At 36.3% G+C, this 22,479-nt stretch overlaps 1 protein-coding gene across 1 annotated transcript in view; it reads right to left on the minus strand.

The window, feature by feature from the left end:
• LOC306881060 (NT-3 growth factor receptor-like) overlaps positions 1 to 22,479 on the minus strand; it is a gene marked incomplete at its 5' end in the record, with an annotated part of 124,578 nt that overhangs the window by 37,645 nt on the left and 64,454 nt on the right. The gene's annotated exons all lie outside the window — the stretch shown is intronic.

Genomic DNA, 22,479 nt, shown 5'->3' on the forward strand with positions numbered 1-22,479 from the left:
TTCAAGTTGATCAAATAATTTAGAAATAGACGAAATTGCGTGGCATATAGTGTTGTAGCCGCGTCTGTTCGATTTGTAAAATGTTATAAAGGCTACTCAGTTTCGTGGTAATGTTAACCATGTTCTTCATGTAACGGCCTTTTGACAGCTTTGGCTGAAGTTGTCCTTGTGTTAATGGTCATGTAATAACTTCTGTATGACCTGGCAATAAACATTTTTGTAAGTGTGTCTATAATATGATAGTCTAAAATGATTTTATTTCGGTTGCGGGTCGGGTGGTCGGTTCTATTTTAAGCGGATCGGATGCGGGTGCGGATTTACAAAATCGGACCCATGCAGGACTCTGCTTGTCAGTACTTACCACTTAATTATCACTTTTGTATCCGGCACTAGACTGCATAGCTCAGCTTATGGGGATGAATGAAACATCAACATCGTGTAAGTTGTGTTTGGGTATTTGTTCATATAACATTTTAATTATGAATGAGTTTCAAAAAGATCAGAGTCAGTAAAATGATCTGAACTTCCCATTACAATGAAGCTGAAAATGTACAGTATTTGTGACGTGTGTAACATGATTCACATGTTAAAACCTATTAAAACATGTTCAAATATATTTCACATGTGCTCCATATTATAACCTATAGTAACATGTTTCCACATGTGCTCCATTATGTTCACATGTGGTGACATGTTGTTCACATGTGGTGACATGAGGTCACACGTGATCACATGTGAAAAACATGTGATAACATGTGAAATTCATGTGTTTTTTCTGTAAGGGTATGTGGCAACTCTCATTACTATTCAGCATGAAATTAGAATAAATTTAATAAAACCAGTATAAAAATACTACCATGAATACTACATACTATACATGAATAAAAAATACTTTTATAGCATTTATTGAATATTAATGGGAATATGCAATTGAATAGTACAGTAAGAAAATGTGCTTATTTGTCATAAAAAGCATTAACGGCACTAAAAAACAATAAGGCTTAATTTCTTCAAAAGCAAATTATAATTTTTCTTTTAATATGATTTTAAATATGACCCAAATGTTTTTTGTAACAGTTAGATACCTATATTTATCAAAACAGAATTAATCGTTTCTTATGCAAAATAAAATTAATTAATTAATTAAATGAAATAAAATAACAAAATTTTAATAAATAAATAATCAGTAAATTAAAAATAAATAAATAAATAAATAAGCAATCAAATAAAAAACAACTCAATACCCAAGAACATTCTGCGACTATATTGAATTGATTAAAGGAACACTCCACTTTTTTTGAAAATTTTCCAACTCCCCAAGAGTTAAACAGTTGAGTTTTATCCTTTTTGAATCCATTCAGCCAATCTCTGGCGGTAGCACTTTTAGCTTAGCTTAGCATAGATCATTGTATCTGATCAGACAGTTAGCATCTCTAAAACTTGACTCTTCTGTAGGAAAATTACTACCATGGGTGCAGCAGGCGCAATGATATTACGCAGCGCCTGAAAGTAGTCCCCGGCTATATCATAACTGTTACCTAGCTGGGGACTACTTTCAGGCGCTGCGTAATATCATTGCGCCTGCTGCACCCATGGTACGGCAGCAAAGCTCCTTGATTATTACGCCGGAATGAGAGTATAGTTCCTAGCCATATCGGCCTAGAAAATCACAACTTTTCATTTTCCATCAGTCTTAGTACATGATGCAACTACAGAAGAGTCAAGTTTTCAATAGGAAAAATATCGAAACTCTTTGGTCATTTTTGAGCGAGATGCTAATGGTCTAATCAGATTCAATGATCTATGCTAAGCTACACTAAAAGTGCTACCGCCAGACCCGGAGATCAGCTGAATGGATTCAAAAACGGTAAAACTCAACTGTTTAACTCTTGGGGAGTTGGAAAATTAGACTATTTTCAAAAAAGTGGAGTGTTCCTTTAAAACTGGACATTTAGACAACTGGACAAGAAAACAACTACAACTCAACATGTGTAATTCACAATTTTACCAAGGCTCCATATACATTAGAACAGCAAAGCAAGCACAATACAAGCATTGCCCCAGCTTGATTCCTAGTCTACACTTGCACACAATCTCCTGAACTGAAGTGCAATGAAAAAATAAAGAGCCGCTTTCATCAGTCACACTCCAGCCATTTAAACAGAGGGAGGTGTGATCAAAATTGATATCGTTGCATCATCCTGGGCAGTCGGTGGTGGGCCACGATTGAGCAGGGGCCATTAAATATTTACCTTTTATTACAGAGTCACAGGGCGCTCACAGAAACATGTGATCATTCAGATACTGACAGTAAGACTGCTATCGATCAGGCTACTGCGCGGCCCCATGACTTCACTGACTTCACTGATCCAACAGTGCAAAGAAAACTGTGTTCAACGAGCCACATTCAAAACCCACAGCGGCAGGCCCAGACGCACACAAAATAGATTTGGACTGTTTGCTAGCACTTCATACTGCACTCAAATGAGAGGACGCTACAGGCTGCATGTAGACTAAATGTTGCAAACATACTCATTCCAGTTGCTGCAAATGATCTAACAACGCAAACTGTTTAAGGTTGTATTGATATCGATGGTAACTTGTTTCTGCCACAGAATACAAATAATAAAAAAGTCATTTTGTAATTCTGAGAAAAAATAAAGTTACAATTGTGGGAGATACTCAGAATTATTATTTTTTTTAATTCCGAATTTTACATCTCACTTTTTTTAAAAGGTAATTGTGACTTTTTATCTCACAGTTCTCACTTTTTTCTCACAATTGTGAGCTTATTTATATTTCTGGCAATTGTGAGCTTGATTTTATATCTCGCAATTCTTACTTTTTTATGTTTTATAACTAGTTTATAACTTAAAATTCTGACTTTTTTCTCAGGATTTTGAGTTTATATCTCACAATTCTGACTTTATATCTTGTCGTTCTGTTTTTCCACCTCAGAATTGTGAGTTTATATCTTACATTTCTTACTCTTTTTTTTTTTTTTCTCTGAATTTTGAGAATCTCACAATTCTGACGTTGTAATTCTGACTTTTTTCTCACAAAAAAAAGTATAAATTGGTATATAAAGGAAAAAGTCAGAATTCTGAGATAAAAAGCCACAAACAACTTTTTAATTTCATTTAATTTCATTTTTCCCATGGTGAAAACAAGCTTCCATATATATCTGTTTTGATTTATTTATTTTTTTTCATTGTAGACATGACATTTACCACTGATTTAGTGACGTGACATTGACTCAATAACATACTATTTACACTGGCCTACAAATACAAAGCATAGTAACCACGGCCTTATTGATTCATTATTTAATTAAATAAATAAATAAAAATAAGTAAATAAACCAAAATAGTTTGATAATTTTGATGCCACTTGCTAAATTAAACATGGTTATGTGATAAATGTAGTATACTACTGTTTGAAACACGCTTTCCGTTTCACATACTGTTTTTACCAAATAGAAAGCATTATTCAGTGTATACTGTGCAGTATACGAACTGCATTCTAAACATAACCATGCCTTTTGTTAATGCTTAAGACGTATCGATAATCAATATCTGTTTTATGGGTTGTATTAACTTGAGTGTGCCGTTTATTGTTGGCTATTATGGTAATCAATGTAAACTTCTATGAGAAACTGACTGTCGAAAGAACCTGGCAATAAAAACAAAACCTTTTTTTATTTTAACCAATCCCATACAGGTTATTCAATTCGTCAAGAGAGCAAATAACTGATTACAACAAGGGTTTACAGCAAATACATTATCATTTTGACATTTTGACATCCCTGCCAATGGTTGGTAAAATGTATTTTGTTAAAAAATAAATATAAAAAGTAAACAAAATATCAGTATTTTGCTTCTGTATTTTATTTTTAAAGATATTGTCTTATAAAGATATATATGACAGTGTAATTATTTAACCAACTTCTGTTTGCATATAGGTGATGAAAAGTGATGTGCAAGTTTCCATCTATTACAAAAAACACAAAGTCCCAAAATAGATATTTCATTCCTCGTATACTAATTTTGTGGGGAATATTCCAGACAATTTTCTTCAGAGAGAGAGAGAGAGAGAGAAAACTTGATTGTAGAGTTCCCACTGTGATAAATGTTAGGATATGTGCAGGTTTTTGTAGATAGTGTGTATGTCTCATGGGAATCCAAATGAATTTATAAACAAATGAACAGACTCACTGGAAATAAGTCCCTCTACCTACATTTCTGCAAAAGTAAAAAATCTTATACATACGAATCACTGCAGGTTCCAGTTGAAATGAACACTAGAGGCAGTAAAACTCCCACGACTTGTATTCCTTTTCACACAAAGCATGATTTGCAGGTCCACATTTGCAGGTTAACATCACATATCCAGCTTCATTTGCATGAGTTTTCTAATTGAGTAGGTTTGTTCGGTAGCTCACGCAATACGGCGTTGCACTTGGGTGATGAAGAGCTTCGGTACGAACCCTGTGAAACTACGGTTCGTCAAATCAGCTCAAATCTGCATAAGGAAGTTAAAATAGCACGGCTGCATCAATAAATGCATTTTATATCACTTTTGCATTTGTTAACACTATCAGGTAGGTTTAGGGTTGGGTTTGATGTAGGGGATATTTCTAAAATGATAAAGCATTAACTTTTAGCGACACTCCTCGGATATTTGAATAATGAACTACCGCAATACAGAAGCAACGTAATACAAACACAGCAATACGTGCCTATATCAGCGTAACAAAAACATGGCAGGGTCACGTATTGAACCTCGCGTTTTAGCTCCACTCACTCGACGTTTCACTTTGAAACGTGCAGTAAGGTGCGTAATAATGGTGCTGCAGAAATGTATTTAGAGGCACGTATTTCAAATTAGCCTGGGTTGTAAAGGAATGCAGAGTGCAAGGTTTGGTTCTATGAGGCCTGAAGGGAAGGAAATCACATCAATAACCACAGACAATTACAATCTCCTGAAGCTCCCCAGACCAAAGCACCAGCGTGGGTTCAATCACAACTCGAGGAGTCTAGGAAATACATCTGCAAATACCGTGGCAAACAGAAAGCTGAAATATACACCAGCTAATCTTAAATGTGCAGTACAGATAATCACAGAGGTGAGCCGCTGTCACCCAAAATCTGGGTTAGCATAATGGGCTCAATCAGACACAGTGCTGGAGGCAAGAATTTAATTATTGTCTGATTCTCCTGAAGTTGTGCCGCAGATGGTTACATAACATGTATCAAATCAGCATTTCTTTTTAGCTCTGCAGTTAATTCTAGATAGAATTCCACGGGTAGTCCAAGCGGTTCATTAAAGACAAACAAAACACACACACACACACACACACATGTAGGGGCCCTTGGAATATATTTTGCAGCTCTTAAATCATAATGCAGCTGTGTTAATCCCATCCCAAGAACAAAGTGACAAGTTCACAGGAACAAACAAGCTCAAATCAAGGACAAAACGAGATAATTTGCAAAACACTTAATTTAATAATTCAAGACTTGTTCAAAATAAAAGCATTTTTGTTTTCTTGTCGTGTCTGTGACCTTGTTACAGTGCCTAGAACACAGGGATTCCCCTGTCAACAATGTTTTTGCTCATCAAAGGCAAATATGAGATATATTTCATTTAGATTCATGTAGCTATAGTATAATATATAGTGGATTACCAGAGTTGCCATTTTGACTGGGAGAAATAAATATATTAAAGCATTTAATTTTTTCCCCCGAGAATATGGTCAATAAATGTAATTTGTGCTGATTAAAAAAAATATATTACAGTAATGAGAACATTCAAATGCAATTTTATTTATTTTTTTATTATTTATTAGTGCTGTGATAATTAATGCATTAACACGCAATGTTAAAATAATGTTAAAATATTTAACTGTATGTCATGCTGTATATCATTTCATATTAAAGCGCAATTATAGCCTATACAAAAGGTTTGAGAAAAGACGATGCATGTCAGATCTGCATCACGTGTAGCAGAGGCAGCTCTTAAAGAACCAAAGAACAAATGGAAAAAAGAGGAACTCAATAACTTTTGTAGCTGATTCATCTATATTTAATTTGGAATTTAGTGTCTGATAACTTTATTCAATTTCTGTATATTTCCTACTTGCTGAAGGGCACAGGTAGCTAAATATGACATTTATTATAATAGGTTTGTGTGGAGATTGTTTTAAGTTAAATTAAAAGTTATTTTTAAAAGTCTAATAATTGTTCAAATTGATAGCTCTAATTTATACTATAATGTTAAGTGCCTATAACCAATGATCAGTTTCATAGAGACTTCTGTATTGGTATCAGTGATGTTTGCCTTCAGTCATGCCACTAAACAATATTTTTTGTACATTAATTTGAATACTGCATGTGAAATTATTGCAATATAAATATATTTAAAAACTGTAAAGTTAGGTGAGATTAATCACGATTAATTATAGACAAAAAGTGTGATTAATTAGTAAAAAAAATCCACGAGCCCGGACTTGAACTCGTGACGCCCGAAGCACAATGGCACTACATGTCAGTGCTCTGCCGTTGAGGCTATTGGTGTCACGAATCCGGTTCATGGTCTTCCGTCCGACTGCCACAAGAGGTCGCCTCTCCATCATATTGACTCTCACACCACACATCACACTGGACTGCATTTCCCATCATCCATTGCACTGATGACACACACATAGCTGATTGCACTGATTGCACAGACACAGCTGAATGCATTGATCACACATCCATTTCACGCTCACACCTGAGAATTATCACACAATCACACACCCTACTTAAATCATGGACTTCCTTTCACAGATTGCCGAGTCTTGTCTAGCGTTTAGCACTCTCCTAGTGTTAGCTACGTACCAAGCCTTTCCGTGTTTGTTTTGTGTTCAGTCTCCTGTACTGTTCTGCGTTTATCACTCTCCGAGTGTTAGCTGCTTTACGGAGCCATTCCTAGTTTCCGTTATTATTGCAGTTTAAGTCTAGTCTTTTTGTGTTGCCTTGTTGTCTGGTTCCTGATCTTCTGCCTTGTATCTTGTATCTCAATATACCTGTTTGCCATTTGTTCGACCCTGCCTGTGTTTTTGACCATGTCTATTAATAAAAGCTTGCACATGGAACCGCAAGCCTCACGTCTTGTTCGCCATGTTACAATTGGAGCCAACTTTTAGCACAAATACTTCTTTTGATTTTGGGGATAAATGCCCTTGAAAATGTTAGTCGTGGTTTCTTGCATAGCCATGTTTACTAATTAATTGTTACATTAAACAGTTTAGTTCCAAAGCATCAAGAAAAAGTATTCTTCACAACATGACCTGTTTAAGGGCAGCACATTAATGCAAAGTGGCACTTCTATTCTAAACAGCACTAATGACAAACTTCAATGTTATGCTTTAGTCAAAGAGAGAGCATCCGATGCATTTAAATCATTTCTACAGTTATCAAACATTCACACTGTGTTTTCTTAATTCCTGCTCTTTCAGATGTCATATAAATACTCAATGAGGGGGCTTTGCAGCACTGAATGCTGCCTGAGGCTTATCACAGAGAAAGCAAACAGCTCTTGTTAGGATTTCAATAAATTCTGTCCATAACCCTTTCAGTTTATTCCTTATACGAGCCAGAATATCCTCCAGCAATCAGTGTGCTGCTGAATGATAGCAATGTTTTTAAAGTTCCAACCCTTTTTTGATTTTCCGATGCTGCCCTTGAAGTTGTTTTGTTATATATGAATCAAAAGAAATATCAATATCTCACACTTGCCCATCTGTGATTGCTGTATTAGTCCTCAGAAAGATGCTCTGCTAATGCCTGTGATTGACATAAGTGGGTAGCTTTTTGTGCCACTTAAAGTTGCTGCCATTCTGCAGACACTAACCAGCACTGGTCTGATTCATCAAGTTCTTGAGGATGCAACATGATTCATGGTTTTTCTCTAAGTGATTTCCAGAAAGCCCGTGTCCCAGAGGGGGTAATTAGATTGTCACTCAAAGTGAAGACCAAATGGGACAAGTAATATATAATGTATGATTGACGTATATATGATTACCGTTATCTTTGAAATCAATTTCAAACTTATGTTTGCGTGGACCACACTGTCCATTAAATCCTGCCAATTAGAAAACACAGCTGTACTGTATATAATCACCTGAATATATCACTTCTGTTCAGAAGAGCTCTTGATACATCTCTCTTATTGCAGCAGTGAGACAGATTTACAATAGCTCTTTTCCAAACCTGTCTAATTAGGCTGTTACCTTCTAAGACGGCATACTAACGTCATTGACATAATTAACTGGTTTGAAGTGCTCTACATAGGTATCGGCCCTCTTCACGGTCATGGCATACAAATAGCATTTCTTAATTAAGACACTCATGGTTGAGTTTGAGTGTATGCTGCTAAGCTAACAATGTTCAGTTCAGTTCAATTCAGTACAATTTGATTTATATAGCACGTATAAAAACAACCATGGTTGACCAAAGTACTGAACAATGTGACACGATAAGTAGAGCACACTCAAATATGGAATGAATTTTTGATTAGATATTCATGTTGATATGTAATTATTAGGTCTGTCAAGCAATTAAAATGTATAATCTTACTTGATGTGAATTTATTGCAAACTAATTCTACATCAATTTGTGCTGAGAATGTTTTAATTTAAAGTCATCGATGTATTAAATGAGAAAAGCACTGGATAGACATAAAAAATAAACATTTTAATTCAGCATAGAATTTATTACACATAAATTTTAAGGCTACAAAATTTTATGGCTACAGGCTACAGTGGGACATCATTTTGGGGCCATTTTTTCAGAAGCATTTACACTGCAATTTAAATTAACATGTAAATGCATTCAAGCATTTACATGAATGCATTTACACTGCCATTAGAACTGAATAATAATGTTATGAAATTAATGAGTTTAAATGGGCATTAATATTTTTAACAGAATTTTGAATTATGAAATGTAAAAAAAAAAAAATTAAATTATGCTCTAAATATGAAACTAAAGTCACTGTCTTAATGAGAAAATCATTCGGTCATTCAGTCAACCGATTTGTTCAAACAGCTAGTATGTGACCCTGGACCACAAAACCAGTCTTAAGTCGCTGGGGTATATTTGTAGCAATAGCCAAAAATACATTATATGGGTCAAAAAAAAATATATATATTTTATGCCAAAAATCATTAGGATATTAATTTTTGATTAGTAATATGCATTGCTAAGAAATTCATTTGGACAACTTTAAAGGCGATTTTCTCAATATTTCGATTTTTTTGCACCCTCAGATTCCAGATTTTCAAATAGTTTTATCTCGGCCAAATATTGTCCAATCCAAACAAACCATACATTAATGGAAAGCTTATTTATTCGGCTTTCAGATGATGTATAAATCTCAATTTTGAAAAATTTACACTTAAGACTGGTTTTGTGGTTCAGGGTAACATTTATCCAAGAACAAGCAAGTGACTGTCTTTATGAACAGGTCAATCGATTTATTCAAAAAATCTGTATTCATTCTATAATGAAACAGCACCGTGTGTTACTCGGAATGACTCAACAGTTCTGCTGTGTTTTGGTCCCACTTTATATTAGGTGGCCTTAACTACTATGTACTCACATTTAAATTAATCATTTGATACAATGCACTAATTGTGTAAATACATGTTTTTACATTGTACTTATATTTTTAAAAATACCTATATGTAGTTACATGTGTAATTAATTTTGGTAATTACATTTATAATTGCACTGTTGACCTATCCCTTACACCTTAACCCACCGTTAAACCTACCCATACCACCAAACCTTACATATCCCACCTCATTAGCAGCAAAAGTGTTTTACAATACAATATGACCATAATAAGTACATTGCACTTATTTTTTGACGTAAGTACATAGTAGTTAAGGCCACCTAATATAAATATGTGACCATGTTTTTATTGGTGAAATTGAGGGAAATCAGACAATATTGTGTCTAAATGTAACAGAATATACATTTTTGGTTTAGTGAACGGTTTAAAAAGTGAACTGTATAAAATCGGTATCAAATACGCAACCATGCAGATATTCGTGAAAATGGCACTCTTGCTCATGTGATATTGCTAAAGTATATCATATGATATAAATATAAGACCAAAACCAAGAAAGGGGCATTTGGGTTAAATTGACAGTCCTAATAATTATATGCACAACTGCAGTTGATCCAACGTTTATTTATAAACAGGTATGTATGTGTGTGTGTTTGTATATATACATATATAGAATAAAATATGTTTTATTCTATCTCTGTCCCTCTCTCTCTCTCTGTAGCTATATATATATAGAAAGTATGTTACATAAAATAGTATTTAATTGTTCCTTTTAACTGTTAGCATTCCCACTGCTAAAGGCCAAGGGCAAAAGAAGAAAAAAGGTCTGACAGTAAGAATATTCCTTTTGATTGATCAACATAAGAGGAAGATGAGTGCTTCACGTTCTCAAACACACCGTGTGTGCTGACATTTTTCAAAAGCAAATTGTGATCTTTAAACAAGCAACTTCCTCCCACATCTGGGATTAAAACGATTATAGACTATTTTCAGGGTGTGTGATTCTGAGAGCACAGTGATTTCTGTGCTGTTTAACAAACACTAGAGCGCTGGAAATAAGACTGATTTGCATTCGCCCACTCATCTACAGTGAACATGACGCGTTCTCTGAGGGATGGCGCTGGTATCAGAACATGGCAGACGGTGTTTTTGAGATGTACAGTGAAAGGCTACAAGTGTTCCTCTAGCAGATCGACTGGATGGATGACTGTGTCTTTGACTAATGTCTGAGATACGTGACTCCTCGCATGCCTTCAACAGAGATCCTAAATATGCTCAAAAGAAAATAAGGAAAACATTTGGGAGTTGCCAAGGATCCTACAATGCAATACTATCACAATATGCCATAAATTGTGCAAATTGCCCTGTCATGACGGGACCGAAATTTAACCCTGGTGACTGAAAAATGACAGATTTAGAGATTTATTTTCATTTAGTGGATACTTTTATCCAAAGCAACCTACATTAACCTACATTAGGGGGAAGTCGTGGCCTAATGGTTAGAGAGTCGGACTCGTAATCCAAAGGTTGCGGGTTCGAGTCTCCGGCCGGCAGGGATTGTAGGTGGGGGTAGTGAATGTCCAGCTCTCTCCACCCTCAATACCACGACTGAGGTGCCCTTGAGCAAGACACCGAACCCCCAACTGCTCCCCGGGCGCCGCAGCATAAATGGCTGCCCACTGCTCCGGGTGTGTGTTCACGGTGTGTGTGTGTTCACTGCTGTGTGTGTGCACGTTGGATGGGTTAAATGCAGAGCACGAATTCCGAGTATGGGTCACCATACTTGGCAGTATGTAAAAAAAAAAAACAATTACATTCACCACAGCAACAATTCCCTTGGAGCAACTAGGGTTAAGTGCCTTACTCAAAGGCACAATGGTCATACTTCATGGATCTGATCATCTAGTGCTCAAGCCAGCAACCTTCTTGCCTTTAGCCACCACAAAATCATCTACTATGGAAGCAATACATTTAACATGCATGTCTTAATGATGGAATTCCAAATATAATTCACTTTCTTTATTCACTTCCCAGTGACCTGTTGGTCAGATGACCTTAAATGAGTAGTTCACTCAAAATTATGGATAGAGGACTCATATTTGTGGATTATTGTGATGGACAGGATCCATTGGTGAGCATGTGATGCAATGATAAATTTCTCCAAATCTGTTCTGATGAAGATACAAAATCATCTACATTTTAGATGGCCTGGGTGTTAGTAAATTTTCAGCAAATGTTCATTTTTGGGTGAACTACTAACTGACAATTCAATGAACTTCTATTCCAAGAAGAGTCACCGTGTGCCTCATTTTCATCTTAAACCAGGTGCACACTGTGTAATTTTTTACCATCCTTTACGATTAATGCTTCTCAGATTGTACAAGATTCAGCACAAAGGCAATTAATCAGCCGTTGGTGAGCATATCACACTATGCGACCTGCAAATTTAGTCTCAGACGAAATCATGGCAAGAATCATACAGTGTGCACCCGGCTTTAAGGTAATAGACATGCTTTGCTCTGTTGAGGTTGCTTAATCTGGGAAATTACTTTTACAATTGTTGCTAATTATCATGCTCAATGAGTAAAAATTGGCTGCATTTGTTCTCACTGGAGCAGAAAAGCAGCACTAAAACAGATTAAGTTACAAAAGCTGTGACATGATAACAGAAGCCTTTTAGAAGCGAACGCTCATCTAAACTTCGGCCTTTTGGGTGATGACTAATTTTACAGTCATTAATTAATGCAGAACATTACGGAAATCCCTAAGAGGCCATGCATTATTAGATTTTTTTTCCCCCTTATTTTGTCATTATTAAGACTTAATTTTCTGTAGATTTCAGCAGTACATAACAAAAGTATAAAATGTATTCCTGTGGTGCAAAGCTAAATTTTTAGCGTCATTACTCCAGTCTTCAAAGTCTCGTGATCCTTCAGAAATCATTCTAATATGAATGACACTTGAAAACAAGGCTACAACTGTATCATTGCAGACCCTACAGTGATTCTGAACATGTGGACAATTTTATTTCCAGCCAGCTTGAGTCTGCATGCTTATAGAATGATGTTTGACAGATAAATTAAACGTTTTGTGTGTGAAAAAGACAATGCATGACCCCTTAGGGCTTCCATACAACAAAAAACATGTTAATTTTCCTTTTTTTTTTTTTTTGCTGAATATCATTTCAGTGCAAAAAAATCCAGACAAAAAGTTATTTTTTAAAAATCGATATAATTACACTGCTTGCAATGAAACACAATTTATTTTCCTTTGTTTGAAACTTTTGTTAAGTCAGCCTGAACCATGTTAACATACAGACTCTATTCAAATGTATAATTATAAATATATCTTATAATTTGAGCCTCAGGTGTGCTGCCTATATTTGATTAGTATAAACCATCTACTTTTTAAGAAAGTAAAGTACAAAGCTTGAAAGTGTAACCAACAGTGATTATTGTAATAGCTGCATTCTGAACTGCACTTGGTCTTGTTTTCGTCACATATGTGTCTATTTATCTATCTGTTTATCCATGTACTGCATATAATTTTTGCTGTCAAGCGAGCGCTGGCATTTCCTTTACGAAACACAAAGGCTTGAGATGTGTACACTAACGCAGACTCTGCACCGCGACAGCTCACATCATTGATGTTATGAGCATTGTGGAGCCTCTATTAAATTAAGTGATCTATCAATAGATGCAGAACACTGGTGAGGGGGAAACACAGCCTTGATTCGGTGTGGAAAAGAAGTGATTTCTCCATCCCTACAGCACTCTTCACTATTGCGTCCTCTTCTCCTGTGACAACCGTGACAACACACCATGACGATCACAGAAATTGCCTATTATAAATGACAGTTCCGCTAAAGTTAATGCACAAAATGCCCCCGTGTTTTCAAAAGTGTATTGCACAGGTCAGACAGACAGTCTTTGGAAACTAGGATAGAGAGCGTGGATAATCAGAATCAGGAAAAATGCACGTACAATCATACGTATACTTAAATGGAAACAAGTGCTACAAAATACTGAAATTTTGCATAAGCTATAACAACTGTGCTACTTTTTTATGTTATTTTTTAATTGGTTATTTTTTATGCTATTTTTTATTAGATACATTTTTCCAGAAAGCTCACATTAAATTGATTTAGAATTTGACAAAAATTTATATTTCGAATAAATGCTGCTCTTTTCAACTTTCAACAGAATCCTGAAAAAAATGTATTACCGTTTCAACAAAAATATTTATTGATAATAATATTTCATGTTTTTCTGAGCAGCAAATCAGCATATCTGAGTAATTTCTAAATGATCATGTGACATGTAACTGGTGTAATTGCAGCTAAACATTCAGCTTTATTTACAGGAATACATTAATTATTTTTTTAAATATATAAAACAAAAGTTATTTTAAATTGCAATAATATTTCATAATGTTACTATTTTTACTGTAATAACAGTTAACAATATATGTTTTAGCATCTTTACTGATTTATAATCCATAAAATTTTGCAGATCAATTTGTGCTGTTCTACACCTAAAAATAAAACATTACATAGTCAAACTTTTTAAAACAACATGCAAAATAACCAGACTTTCCTATCTCATTCTGGTGCATATGCACTTCTCTAATCTAAAGTTTCTCTTCTGGGCCAAGTTTTAGCTGAAGATTTCTGCTCCTCACCTAGAATGATCTACAAACACAAGCCCAAAATAAACCAAACACATCTGTAATGAGAATTCTGACCCTGGACTGAATGTTCTAGAACATTTTTATCTCACCAGTTCACAATTAACTGCGCACAAACTGTTTCTGTATAATCTACATGTGCATGCAAAACGGTCATATGCTCAAAAAATCAACAATCACTTCACAGACACCAGAGACACACGGATCCTGTGGCAAGCCATTCAGACCATCACTGACTACAAGCCCCCGCCACAGGCCTGTGATGGTGACACATCCCTCCCCGATGCATTCAACCACTTTTATTCACGATTTGAAATGCAGAATGACACACCTGCACAAAAACTGCCCACACCTCCCAACGACCGGGCGCTCTGTCTGTCGTAAGGAAGACCCTATCTAGGATTAACCCACGCAAGGCTGCGGGTCCTGACAACATACCTGGCCGTGTTCTGAAAGACTGTGCTGCACAGCTGACAGATGTGCTTACAGATATCTTCAACACCTCGCTGAGCCTGGCAGTCATACCCACATGTCTCAAATCCACAACAATCATACCGGTACCAAAGAAATCACCTGTGTCCTGTCTAAATGATTACTGTCCCATAGCACTGACTCAAATCATGATGAAGTGCTTTGAGAGGTTAGTCATGCACAACATCAAAACCAGCCTACCCAACACACTCGACCCGCTCCAGTTTGCATACCGTCCAAACCGCTCTACGGACGATGCAATTTCCTTCAACCTCCACCTGGCTCTTACCCACCTAGAAAATAAAGACTCCTATGTTAGAATGCTGTTCATTGACTTCAGCTCGGCATTCAACACAATAATCCCACAACAGCTCATAAATAAATTAAACCTGCTGGGCCTTAACAATTCCCTTTGTAATTGGATCCTGGACTTTCTAACCAGAAGACCTCAGTCAGTCCGTGTCGACCACAACACCTCGAGCACTACCACACTGAGCACAGGTGGCCCACAAGGCTGTGTGCTCAGCCCGCTGCTCTTCACACTGCTGACCCACGACTGCACTGCCAAGTTCAGCTCCAGCCACATCATCAAGTTTGCTGATGACACAACAGTGGTAGGTCTCATCAGCAACAACGATGAAATGCACTACAGAGAGGAAGTGGCACAGCTGGCTGAATGGTGTAGCACTAACAATCTGTTCCTCAATGTGGGGAAGACAAAGGAGGTTGTGATGGACTTCAGGAGAAACTCCGTTGACCACCCCCCATTGACCATCGACAGCTCGACTGTGGAGAGAGTCAGCAGCACTAAATTCCTGGGGGGGGGCACATCACAGAGGATCTCACCTGGACCACCAACACCATGTCACTCTCCAAAAAGTCACAACAGCACCTACACTTTCTCCGACCGGCTGAAAAGAGCAAGTCTCCTTCCACCCATCCTCACCACATTCTACAGAGGCACCATTGAGAGTGTGCTGACCAGCTGCATCACTGTCTGGTACGGGAACTGCAGTGCTGCTGACCGCAAGACCCTCCAGCGGACAGTGAATACAGCTGCAAAGATCATTGGTGCCGCTCTCCCCTCCATCCTGGACATTTTCCTTACACGATGCTGCAGCAAAACCAACAGCATCGTGAAGGACTCCACCCATCCCTCCCACAGTCTCTTCCAGCTCCTACCAACAGGAAGACGGTACCAGAGCATCAGAGCCCACTCCGCCAGACTGCTCAACAGCTTTTTCCCCCAGGCTGTGAGAGCCCTGAACTCAAACTACCCCGCCCCCCTCTGAAACCACATGCAAAGCCCTACCTCCTGAAACATGGACCACCCCCCACCCAAAACCTTACCACACCAAAGAAAAAAAACTGTATGGAACTTTTTTTGTGCAATTCGAAGTGTGCTACACACAGGTGAGTGGGCCTGTACAAACCACCTGTAGTAACACACTCTCCTCTATGTGCACTAGACACTACACACACTGCTGCGTGTACACAATCCCACAAAAGACTCAGCAATATATGTATGTTTACATGCTCATGCTCTACAAATCATCCTGCACTGTTCCCCAACCAGCTGCTTGACTCAACATGTTTCTCTTTGCACATGTACAGTATTTATGTGAAGCATTCGTATAGTTTGTATTTTTTATCTTTTATTTTTTTAGTTTGTATAGGGTAAATATTTATATATAGTATACTTATAGTTAAAATCTGTCAGTAGGTTAGTTGTGTATAGGTTTATAGTGTTTTTTTACTTCATTGTTGTATGTCTGTATTTATGTAGCACCGTGGTCCTGCGAGGCACGACATTTCGTTCCACTGTATGTCCCCACATGTAGCGGAATGACAATAAAGCTCAACTTGACTTGACTTGACTTCTATCATGTTTAATGGTGTTACGGCAAGAGGGACTGAGCCATTTCACTGGCATGAAATTGATTTAGGGCACTGCCTTTAGGGGGCTGATAATGACCCCTCATCTCTGCATGACACAAACCTTCATCTCCATTTCATACAGCCTTAAGAGGGAGAGAACAGCGTTTATCAATGTCCCCTATTCCCTATATAATACAGTTGAGATGGGCAGTATCTGTCTGGTGAACAGCATTGAGAGGTTAAGTGTTTTTACTATGTAGTACTAATGTTGGAAAAAAATCAGCTCAGTCACAGAGAAGCATAGTTTATCCACAGGTTACTATAAAAAGAGACCATACTTTAAAAAAAATAAAAAATAAATATATATATATATATATATATATATATATATATATGTATATATATATATATATATATATATATATATATATGTATATATATATATATATATATATATGTATATATGTATATATATATATATATATATATATATATATATATATATATATATATATATATAATTAAATTTAGAATGCCTTCTAAACTCCTTAATTTCAGTTGAATTTGAATTGAGGTAACAAATAGTACACATAACTGCAATTTAAATTTCAAGGATGGATGGATGGACATTTGGACGGATGGATAGATGGAACAGTGGTCAGATGTATGTATGGATGGATGAATGGACAATTGGATGGATGGATGGAAAATTAGTTGGATGTATGGACGGAATGAATGGATAGATTGGATGGAGGGACAGGATGTTTGGATAGATGGACAGACAGGACATACATATGGATAGATGACCAAATGGATAGAGGAATGAATAGTCAAGTCAAGTCACCTTTATTTATATAGCGCTTTTTACAATGTAAATTGTGTCAAAGCAACTGCACAATATCAAAAAAGGAAAATAGTGTGTCAATAATGTAAATGAAAAGATAAAAAAAACAAAAATAGATTTTCAGTTAAAGGCATTTCATTATTGAATTCAGTGATGTCATCATCCAGCTCAGGTCAGTTTAAATAGTGTCTTTGCAATCAGGTCACTGGAAATGAAGTGTCCCCAACTAAGCAAGCCAGAGGTGACAGCGGCAAGGAACCAAATCTCCATCAGGGACAGAATGGAGAAAAAAACCTTGGGAGAAACCAGGCTCAGTCGGGGGGCCAGTTCTCCTATGGCCAAACGAACCAGCAGTTCAATTCCATGGAATAGAAGGTTAGATAAATGGATGGATGGGCAGATGGATAGATGCACAAATAGATGGATAGATGGACAGATGGACAACCCTTATGGATGGAACAGTGGACGGATGGATGAATGAATGGACAAATTGGTGCATGTACTGATGGAATGAACTGATGAATGGATTGGATGGTTAGATGGACAGAAAAACGGATAGATGAACAAACGAATGGATGGATGGATAGACAGAATGAATGGATGGATGGAACAGTGGATGGATGGATGGATGGATTGAATGGAGAGATGGATGGAGGGATTGGATAGATATACAGAAAAATGGACAGATGGACATACGAATGGATGGATGAATAAATGGAAGGATGGAATGAATGAATGCACAGATAGATATAGATGGATGGATGGATAGACAGGATTCAGTAAATCTCTCTTCTTATGATTCAAATTCAAATGCCAGTTGGCTGATTTTTGTACAACCCTTAGCGTTTTCAAAAAAAAAAAAAAGGTCTCACTAAGCCACACAATTTGAGGTGTCATTCATGTCTGTAGTGCAAACAGTGCAGGATGAGTAATGCATCAAAGTTTAATACTTTTTCAGGTTTGTTCAAATGCTTCAGCAAACACCACTTTGTTATACAAAATACTGCTACAGTCAGGCATAATGGGTTCATACTGGCACTGTGTAAGAGCTGGGGAGCACTTAAGCAACAAATTAACCTGAAACAATGATAAAATATGAGATGAGCAAGGATTTTTTGGAACAGAGGTGTTTTCTATCTCAAGAGGGGTATATGTTCATTTTTATTACCAAAATGATGTGATTACAGACACTCTTTTGGTCGCTGGTAGGGCAGGAATATGGTTGAAACCACAGTGCATTAATTCAATGGGGAAAGTATCCTTTTAAACCCCAATCATAATGGAATGAAGTGCTTTTCAAAATTGAAAAATGGAGCTGAATGACCCTGTTCCACTTTGGAGGAGGAGGAAAAAAGGCAGCCATTCCTTGCTGTGATTTTGACATCAGAAAACGTTCATTGTTCCATATCAGCGAAAGCTTCAGTGTGTCTTTGTACATGGCCGTCTGTGAAAGAAACTGCGTGTCAGGGTTGCTGCAGACATGTAGGCGGGTGTCTTCATATGTCAGCTGTTGTTCTATGTGTGGCTCCATTGATTGCTTCATTGGCTGGGGCAAGGTGAATCAGTCAGGCGTGAAATCTTTGGGTTTGATGATGTGTGCTAAACAGCCCTTGGCTTATTGCAGTAATGTAGCCAAGGAAGGTTTAAGCCCTTGTGACAGCAATGATAGGATCTTAATAGACAGGTGAGCTATCAGGCCAAAGAGCATGGAGGGAGGTAAAGGGGAGGGTTTTCGCGGTGAAGCTAAAATAAACCCTGTCACATGCAGTTAGTGATGTTACCATCATGAGTCATATCTCATAGGGAGACTTCCTCCCTAATATTTGGTAAAAAGTAGATCTCATGCCATTTCAGATGTCTGGTGTGACCAAGCATACAATAGATTAGAATGTGCACTATTGTTAAAAAGTTTGGGGGTATTACATTTTTTTTCTTTTTCATTTTTAAAGAAATTAATTCATGTGTTCAGAAAGGATGCGTTCAGCTGTTTAAAAGTGACAGTAAAGATTTTTTTATTATGTTACAAAAGATTTTCATGTGAGATTAATTCTGTTCTTTCAATCAAATCTGAAAAATTGTTTCCACAAAACTATTGAGCAGCACAGCTGTTTTCATCACTGATAATAATAAATATTGCTTAAGCAGCAAGTCAGCATATAAGAAAGAGTGCATTTAAGAATGAGTACTTGCATCTTAGCAAAAAAAAAAAAAGTACAATTTATTTGTTTTTCTGTTTTACGGAAGCCCTAAGAGGTCATGCATGGTTATTGTTCTGCTTTTTCAGGTACAGAATGTTCAATTTATCTGTTAAGCATGCAGACTCAAGTTGGCTGGAAGTAAAATTGACAATATGTTCAGAGTCACTGTAGGATTTACGATGATAAAGTTGCAGACTTTTTTTTCCAAGTGTCATTCATATTAGAATGATTTCTGGAGGGTCATGTGACACTGAAGACTGGTGTAACGATGCTGAAAATTCAGCATTACATCACAGGAATAAATTACATTTTAAAATATATTCAGATAGAAAACCATTACTTAGAATGGTAATAATATTTCTTAATTATTGAATTAATGAATTACTGTTTTTATTGTATTTGAATGGTGAAAATATTCTCACTCAAAATTTCTGCCAGATTCACAACCAGTGTGTCCCCAAATAATTCCATTGCACTTCCATTCAAACACATGCAGACGTTTTGTCTTTTGCTGCATACTCCTCCAACATTCAGGTTTGTTGAACTATGACCTGCACATTCAAATAATGAAAATATATTTAACCAATTCAGGATGTAAACATCACAGACGGAGCTCTTGGCTCAATAAAGTGAATACAAACTTCAAAGCTTCTTGGTTTGCACTGCAGTGTTCCAGGACAGTGAGGCAGATAGTATATTTTAACTTTTAAATGTATTATTATTATTGTTTTTGGGATGTATTATTTATTAAAAACAGAAGCCTTAGAGCACATATCCTGATGAATCTGGATTATTCTAAATGCAGTAGCGCATACCCACAGTTAGTAATTATCATAATACCCGACCAAAACATCTACATATGAGCGCAACCTCACAGTCTGCAAATATACTCTTACACTCTATAAAAACTTTTAGAGTACATGAAGAAATTGTATGCATAAAGCAAGCTTTTACGTTTTTTTTTTTTTTTTAATGAAATATAGCTTTATATTTCATATGAATAATTTAAGAAAACACTTATTATAGGGTAGTTTTGTTCAATTTCTAAAAAATGATCTAAAATTATATATACATAACATTTAAATATTAATTTATAATAAATATACTAAAAATAAATCCTTTTTCCATTTAAATAAATTTTTAAAAGGAAAAAAAGTACATTTAAATTTTATGTATCAAGATTTTTGATACAAATACACTATATGCATGTATGAGACCCAATATATCTGTAATGACACTTTTATATCATACAGGGATGAAGCAAACTGATTATATTACAGATCCGAGGCTGGACAAAATGTCTGATTATAATTCAGATAAAATAATGACCATAGGATAAGACACAAGCCTGAGGCTCTCTTAAAACATCCTCTCCTGACAGGAAATGAATGCATTCTATGGAACTGAATTAAATAAAACTTCTTAAATATCCCCAGCGGAAATGTTGCAAAAGGAAATGCTTGAAATCAACATTTCCTGTGTACTTTCTTCTCAGTAATGCAAATCACTTATCTGTTTTCATATTGGCATTTTGATTGATAGCGGACAGGAACTGATTAAAAGAAGTTTCCCTCCACAGAATGAGGAAATTATGCAATCAAAAACCAAAAGCTCCATTTTCGAATTTATGCACGTTTACATAAAAGATGAGATAGGATATGATCAAGCCACTCCTTGCACTAAAAATAATTAGGCATTTAGGCCTTATTTGAACAGTAGTTGCTTTATACAAGTATCAGTTATTTTTATCGCTCTAGTTTGACAAACACGAAGATTGTCAATTAGTATCTTATAAGAAAAGGAGAAATCAAGCAAAAAACTTTTCATTTTTGAGCACTACTAAGTACAGTAGGACCAAAATCTGTTAAAATTGATCATTACAATGGCAGCAACAGATAATCTATGCATAACAATGCTTTTCTTCCTTGCTAAAATACAGAAACTAACTATACAAAAGTGTATGCTTTCACCTTAAGAAATAATTACTGTCTGACTAATCCATTTATTATTACAGACTAATATAAGTATACAAGAAAGTATATAAATGCTCAAGAAAGTTAGAGGGAAAACTTGTTAATGAGCTTAAATTAAAAATATGCAAACATATGTTCTCGCTTTTGATTTTTACCCACAATTACAACTAAACATGAAGACTGAGGCAGATTACGAAGCTTTAACATTAGCAGAAATACCCTGAACGACTTGAAAGACAAGTAAAATCAGTCGGACGCTGCGCAGCACAACCTCTGTTCATGATTTGATGATTTAATAGCACACTAAAGGTCCAAACACAGAAAACGAGAAACACACACACACACGAACACAAAATCAGATTTTATTGCCTGCCCTAAAATAGTCTGTGATCAAACTTCAACGGCAAAAAAAGGCTCCAGAATGATTGTGCGAGGCAAAAATCCAATACAGCTCAATCTGAGGTAATGGCTGCCTAAGACCTCCAGCTGATTTGAAGAGAAAAACAGGACAAGTGGTGTATTGTGGGAAGGCCAGCGTGTTGAAAAGGACTCGTATTGACGTCACGCTTTGAGTATCAATCCTTTTATGCCTCTTCAACCTTGCCGGCGATCGTGAGACTTAATGAGTCATTCCTCTCGGAGTAAACGGAACCCATATTTTCTGTCTCTCACAGGACTGTCACAACAAAGTGAGAGAGCGTTTTCATCTTATGACACATATATGAGAAAAGAGCAAGGTGTGTTGGGTCAAGGTGGTTTATTATAAATGAAATTACATTTCAAACCAGAAATTTGTCATTTTTATTTAACCATT

The sequence above is a fragment of the Barbus barbus genome, assembly GCF_936440315.1.
Source record: "Barbus barbus genome assembly, chromosome: 2".
Classification (NCBI taxonomy): domain Eukaryota; kingdom Metazoa; phylum Chordata; class Actinopteri; order Cypriniformes; family Cyprinidae; genus Barbus; species Barbus barbus.